Here is a 7,461-nt window from a genome sequence, read left to right as displayed (position 1 = left end):
ATATATATATATATATATATATATATATATATATATATATATCTATATATATATATATAAAAATAAATAAAGGAACTTTTCATATGATATATTCAACTTTTTATATGGCACTTTATTCCTCGAAACACAATAAGCAAGGCAGGGCACAGAAAGAGCCTTAGTCAGGTTGCTCAATGAAAACATATATAACTAATTTTATCTTTCTCGCATGAAATTCTGACATGTGACCATATGTTATAGCATTCCACTTACAAAGTGCCATTGTGATGGAAAGGACCTCATTTAGAGAGCTTTTGAAGCCTCTTTGAGGTTAATCGAGCGTTTGGATCCTCATATCATGCAACCAGAGATGTTATTTATCCAACATGCTCACAGGCCTGGAAGTACAGTTTAGGTGTCATCAATTCTCTGCCTTTTAAAAACCCGTTGCATATTTAGACAAGTAAGGTGGTGTGCTGGAGAAGAGAACAAAGGGCTGCTGCATTACGGCGGAAAGATATCTAATCTCCATTAATTTGGTCAATATTGAAATCACGATAATTTAACACGATTACTTGGTGACTTCTGACAAGATGTTGCAATTATTGAACTTAACAAACAGTGGAAAATGTTAAATATATCAACAGTAAAATAACAAGTACAACTGTGAAATTTGCCTTAATACCTTTCCTATTTAAACTTTACATTACTTTACAACTTTTTCATTCAGAACACAAGGCAAAATAAGAGTTTACATGCAAAATGTAATGTGCTAAATAATAGTTTTTCTTGATTATGTTTTTCTGATCATTGTGAGCCGAAATCATAATCACGATTAAATTACGATTAATTGCACAGCTCTAAGAGAACAATTTGATGAACTCATTCCATAGAAATATCACTGACAACAAACAATGGGGAAGCAGCCAACAAGTGTTCAGGGAAGCCTCTTAGAAAGAATAAGACAACTGTCCCACTGTATCTGACTATTTTACAACTCCCAAAAAAGGGAAAGATGGAGAACTGGGGTTGGTTGGTAAATTTGACATTTGCTGAGCTGCTGCACTCTAGCATCAATCTTAGTCAAATCTAAAACAGGCAACTGAGGCAATAACTTTTCTTTTGTGTTTACTTTTATCTCATTCAATCTGTTTCACTTTCTGAGAGTTCATTGTCATCACATTATATTGGGTTTTTCAGGGTTTCTCTATTTAAATGTTGAAACCTTTGTGCAGATTTGTGTTGCGCTTTCATCTATTGCCCTTTGTTTTATCAACAAATTATCAAAATATTTTAGACATAATGATTGTACTAATGGCTTACTCATGACAGAACACAAGGTCCATCTTTTTTTGTTGTTGTAAAATAACGAGTTATCCTTCGACTCCGTTTGGAGAAAGAATGTTGTGTCCTCTGCCCAGTGTTTTGATAATGAATCTCACTGCAGGTTGGTTGTTTTGCTTCCACATTTCTCAGAGGAACTAAACTCAACCTTACATTGCTTTCTCACTAAGTTAAAAAATTGGCCATCACAACCTTTTTGTTTATTTATGACTCACTTTTTATCTAGTGTGCTTGCAGTAGTCTGCACTGCTCACCGGTTTACTCTCTGTCGAAGTGGCAAATATAGTTTATTTCGCTTCCTGGTGTCAGTGAAGCTGCAGCGTCTCTCCTTTTTACAGGGCAGCAAATGAAAAACGATGTGCGTTTCAGTGACGTTGCAAACAAACCAAGTCATGAATTTAGAACAGGATATTGGCTAGAGGGGAGCTGTTTGGAAAGTAATTACATCAAAGGCTGTTGTCGGAATATTTGCCACACAAAAATTGCTACTGATGATAAGCACGGCCCCACAAGGCAGTAATTAGGTACTCCTGCCTCATGGCCAGTGCATTGTGGCTCGTTCTCATGCTAAATAATTCTTCTTACATTTATGAACCTGCCATTGTGTAGGAGCTACTGCTAGTGCTGAAATCTATTGGTGTTATTATCTATGAGGCGTCTGAATGACAACATCTCACTCATTGTCTGCAACTTAAGTTTATGTATGTTGTGAGTTTGAATCACTACTTTTCTTGCCCTTATCGCTCAGCAAAGTTGTAGTAGCTTTTTATCTTGGGTGCTTCCTGGATGCCAACCTCTCATATTATCTTACCGCAGTCTAGTGAAATGAAGTGAGCTGTGGGATGTCACTGAATACTCATCTTCGACGATGCTGTACAGCCAAATCAGCGGATTCAGAGTGCTGAGAAGCATGTGATCTCTTTCTGTACCTATCCTGTTTAGCCGTTGTGTGTGTGTGTGTGTGTGTGTGTGTGTGTGTGTGTGTGTGTGTCTCTCTCTCTCTCTCTCTCTCTCTCTCTCTCTCTCTCTCTCTCTCTCTCTCTCTCTCTCTCTCTCTCTCTTTGTGCATGAGCTTTCTTTACAATGTTCATGTACACTCCCTGAAGCAAATCGTATAGAGCCTGTCAGACGGCGTTGACCTACATAGTAACCGTCGAGTCATGGATGCAGCGGTGGGTTTTGACAGAATTACATAGTTTTGGTTGGCAAGAAATGGTAGCTTAGCCTGCTTGGCCATTAATGTTGTCACAGAAATGGGATTACAGTAGTCAGAACCAGGCTGAAATTCCCTCATCGCAATTTCCACCATCCTCTGTTTGCCCACAGACATCATTCATGTCATTTTGTGCTGATACAACCCACAGTTGGCAGTGAGTGATGACAATCGAGACATTTAGCTAAAACAAGTACCCATTTATTTAGTGTTGTATGTAAATTGTATTTTTTTCCACAACAGGAAAATATGAATAAATGCTGTCAAATTTGCATGAATATTGCAACGGTCTGCAATCCTACTGCACCACTGCAGGCTTCAGTAATGGCCAATCTCCTGTTCTCTTAGGAGAAAAAAAAATGCTGTGTGGGTAATACAAAATACCAAAGCAAAAATACTGTATTCAGCACCCAAACTGTGACTGAGCAGCACCCCAAATATGATGTCCCTTTTCATACCTCCGTGCCGGTGTCAAATTTCACACAAATGTCTAAGAAGATAAAAATTATAAAGAATATCCAAAAGGTCAACTTCACTGTGAAATTAATGTTCTACAAAAACTCTTTTCTGGCCATTATTCAAGCCTTGGGCCTGAATTGGTGTCACTGATCTTGGGTGTCCACCTTGTTGGAACTGTGGTGATTGTATAGATCATAAAATATAGAATTTAACTCTTTGTTTCTCTTATTTAACTTGCACACTAATTGGCATACAGCAGATCAAAAACACAAAGCCTAACAAAGTCAAGCTGAATACATTTTATTTATATACGATAAATCAAAACCCTTGAGGGGCTTCATAATTCTATACAGCAAATCAACATCCCCTGTCCTTGGCCCCTTAACTTCAAAAAGGAACATCTCCCAGGCTTTGATCTTTCTTTCATCCTTCTCTCTACAACAAGCTGCCAATCTGCCATAGCTCATTTTAAGAGGGTAAGAAGGATTGTCTAAGATGGCTTTGATTTTGTCCCCCTTCCTTCTCTGCACCACTGCGTCCACACTGTCCAGTTCCAACCTGATCACAGAGCTGGCCTTTCTGAACAGCTTGTTGAGACTGCTGACCTCCAATCCTTAATGCCACCACCCTGATACACACCACCATGAAGAACAAAGCACTGGCTACTACAGACTGATAGAAGATCTGCTGGAGCCTGTTGCACACGCACACAAGGATCTGAGTCTCCTCAGGGAGAAGGGACAGCTTTGTCCCTTTCTGAGAAGGGCTTCAGTGTTGTCCAGTTTTTTGAATTAATTTGGATGCTAAGTTTTTGTGTTTGTGGAAGACTTGGGTGCACGTATTTGGCCGGGGGGTTTAGGGGTTCCCCCTCAAGAACTTTTTTTTTTTAAATCTGCAATCTGACATAATTTTGGACTATTATTACTATCATTTGTGTCTGAAACATTGGAAAAGCTAGAGCAGAAAAAATAAGTGAAATACATAAATAAATAAATAAATAGCACTTCAAAAGCATAAAGACCAAACAGACTACAATCATTAGAGAAAAATATTTTAGTTACATTCATTTATGGCTTGGATGTGGCCCACAATGGCTTGGATGCTGCCTGCTGGGCCTAAGCCTTATGAGGGCTCCAGACTAACTTCACTAGGAGCACTGTAACCCCTAACTGAATATGTAAGGGGAACAGACAGAAAATCAAGGGCTGCACACCTACACTCGACCTGCAACCCAGTTTTTACATTTTCCCAATTTAACTGTATTACTGATGCTTTGGTAATAAATACAGAAACAATGTGCCGTTTTATTTTGGTTCACAGTAACATTTTAATTGAATGGTGCGTAACAAATACATATTCAGAAATGTAATCAAAGTATTATTACATTACTCATACAGGCTCTCCCTCCCTCCTCACGTCCTTTTTTTGGTTACCACTAAAATAACAATCGTATCTTCATTTTTGGGGGGCATTTCAGGGCTTTATTTGACAGGACAAATGACATGAAAGTGTAGAAAGAGGGGGAATGACATGCAGCAAAGGGCCACACGCCAGAGTCAAACCTCCTCTACCAACTGAGCTATCTGGGCGCCCATAACAATCATATCTAAGGTGATTAAACTTCCACTGAAAGAGGAGTATCTAACTAAGTACCCAGTGTGTGGACAAATCAGTGATGAGCAAGACAGAAAGAGAGGAGCTCACAGACTTAAAAACACACACGCATTATTTGTTTTGACGAGTTAAATGGTTATACATTTGATCAGCAACTGTGTATTTAAAACCATAATTAAAGTAACTTGCCATTTAATTATGGCCAGGCAAAGCAGCCTAAATGTATTTTTGTTTTCATAGAAGCGGTGTCCCTTATCTGCTGTCGCAGCTCTACCTCTCTTACCATGTGAGCGAGCGGTACCGTGGTGTGTGGCAAATGCCGGAGCAAACATTGCCATTGACGTAAAAAATGCAAATACATCAGTGAATTCACAGGCAAAAGGGATTCCTGCAGTTTTGTTGTTGAAAGAAAATGGATGAATACAAATGGATGAACTTTGGCTGTGGATCACCACTCATGAAAGGATTATGGAATGAAACATCATAATTCTCATGGAAACATGGTAACAATACCGCAACAACAGCATGTGTGTGTTTTGCCATAGCTGGCTTCTACGGATGATGAGTCTGACTCCACGCAAGTGTGACTTGAGAGTAGATGATGTTACTCACGCAGTTGACTTATCACTCACGGACCATCCCCTTCACACACATATTGGCCAACTCTGGCAGACTAGCTTCCTCCTCGTTTTTCAACATAAAATTATGCAGGTTGCACAAAATACTCTCACTGTCTCAAAAATGGTCGCAAAATTGGGTCGCTGTCTAATGCTTGGGAAAACCCTGCCCTATGGTACTTGTATGAGTCCGTACTCTTCTCTTCCCCTCCCTGGATGACAACCAGGGCAGGGGGCCTGAGGCGCTAATTCTAGTTGTTTACTAAAGTGACAAAGAAATGTGTTATAACATGTTCATATTTGTGTACATCTACATGTGCACAATAATTCTGTTAGAAAAGCAATCCAGTCTGTTCAAGCCATTTATAGTACATGATTTCATAAACTGACAGCCCCCCATTTGCAAAACATAAAACATGATTTCAAATATCCAGAGAAAAGGGTGTCTTGAGTTTTGCTTCAGGAAAAAACTGCTGAGATATTTTTGGAGGCTCAGTGTGCATTGATCCTTATATAATCTGAGTTAGAGTGATTTGAGTGTATAATCTTGAAATCTGCATGAATAGCCTAACAGATGTGCAGAAAATCATAAGAGGTTGTGGACTTATTCTACCAGAACTTGTTGCAGAGTTGGAAGATTTACTTGAGGCTCCTTTGCTTTGTGAGTCGTGATTGGGAAACATTCTGCTCAACCCTCAAATTAATGTAAATGCCATGCACGTATTGTTGCTGCTTTAACCAATTGAAATGTTTAGCCCCTAATACATCTTTCAGGAAGTTGTGAGCAATAATTTAACAGTATCCCATAGAGGACACAGGAGGCTCTGTGTGAAAGAAAATTAGTAACCATATCTGGTAGAAGATAACCAATCTGCATCAAAATGAAGGCAACATTTTTTTTGCATAATATTAATCGAGACAGTGATGGTATTTAAGTTAAAATGGAAAATTATTCCCTTAATTTATGCAGCAACAATATAAAAATACATGTACACAAATTTGAATTTAAAACATTTGTCCATAATTTAACAAAAAGCTGTTATTGCCTTTTATTGTATGAACTGTTCAGGGTTGTTACAAGATTTGCTCATGTGCACCAGAATAAAACGTGTGTGTATATGTGGGATTAGAATTGGGATCAGTGTATAGAAGCAGATGTTTTCTCCGAGGGGGGGGGTGCGGTGCGCTCTGCAGTGTTTGGAAAAGGAAGCGCACTGTGCTCACTGTAATTGGTGCATGTGTTAAAGCCTATCCTTGCTGAGGTCCCCGGTGCAGTTTGTTATACTGCAAGCCCACCTTCATCCCAGTGGATTGGAATCCAGGTCGTTGCACTTCAGACATAGTAACTTGCTTATAGTGACTGAAGGGAGACAAATTACACTCAAAGACACTGAATTCACCAATGCAGTGGTTACTTTTCAGCTCACCATCTATCTCTTCTGTGCACGTGTGTGTTGATCACATTGGTATTTGATTCTGGACCATGTGAGTTAGGGCTGGGAATCTCTTGGCACCACACGATTTGATTCCAATTCAGAGGGCTTCGGTTCTAAACCGATTATCAATGCATCTTGATGCAACAATTTTTATTTTTATGTACCTTACATTTGCAAGGTTTAAAAAAATATACATATAAATCGGAATTTGTTAGATTTTGACTAATACAGTATTTGTCACACAAGCTTTAATGAGATGTTTTGTCTACTGTTTTTATTTTGTAGTCATTCCATGCTTAGGCCTTGAACCTGCTTGTGAAAGTCACCTTCTCTCTCAGTAATCTTCCATGTCAGAGGCTCAGTCAGGTTTAAAGGTGGAGAACTGGCTTCTTAGAACATGAAACATGAGGTGGTCAGATGTAATATGATAAAGTAAATGAACAGCATATATGTGTTTGCTTAATTATTTTATATAAAGTGTGTGTGTGTGTGTGCGCGTGCTTTACTTTGAATTTACTTTTTTTCCCCTTTAGGCCATGTTTTTTTTCTGCATTCTTGCCTAAACTCTATGTTGTCAGTTATCCCATCCACTTTCAGTCCCTCTGTTTTCTGCTTTTTAAATGTCGGACAGTAACTTTTTAGAATCAAGCATTGAATTTTTCTAGAGAGAATGGCGATGCATCTAACAATCGATTATTTTTCCCACCCTGAATGTGAGAAAGTACAGTGGTGTGAAAAAGTGTTTGCCCCCTTCCTCATTTCCTGTTCCTTTGCATGTTTGTCACACTTAAATGTTTCG

This window comes from Etheostoma cragini, chromosome 1, assembly GCF_013103735.1.
Source record: "Etheostoma cragini isolate CJK2018 chromosome 1, CSU_Ecrag_1.0, whole genome shotgun sequence".
In the NCBI taxonomy this organism is placed as follows: Eukaryota; Metazoa; Chordata; class Actinopteri; order Perciformes; family Percidae; genus Etheostoma; species Etheostoma cragini.
This window is presented reverse-complemented; position numbering follows the sequence as displayed.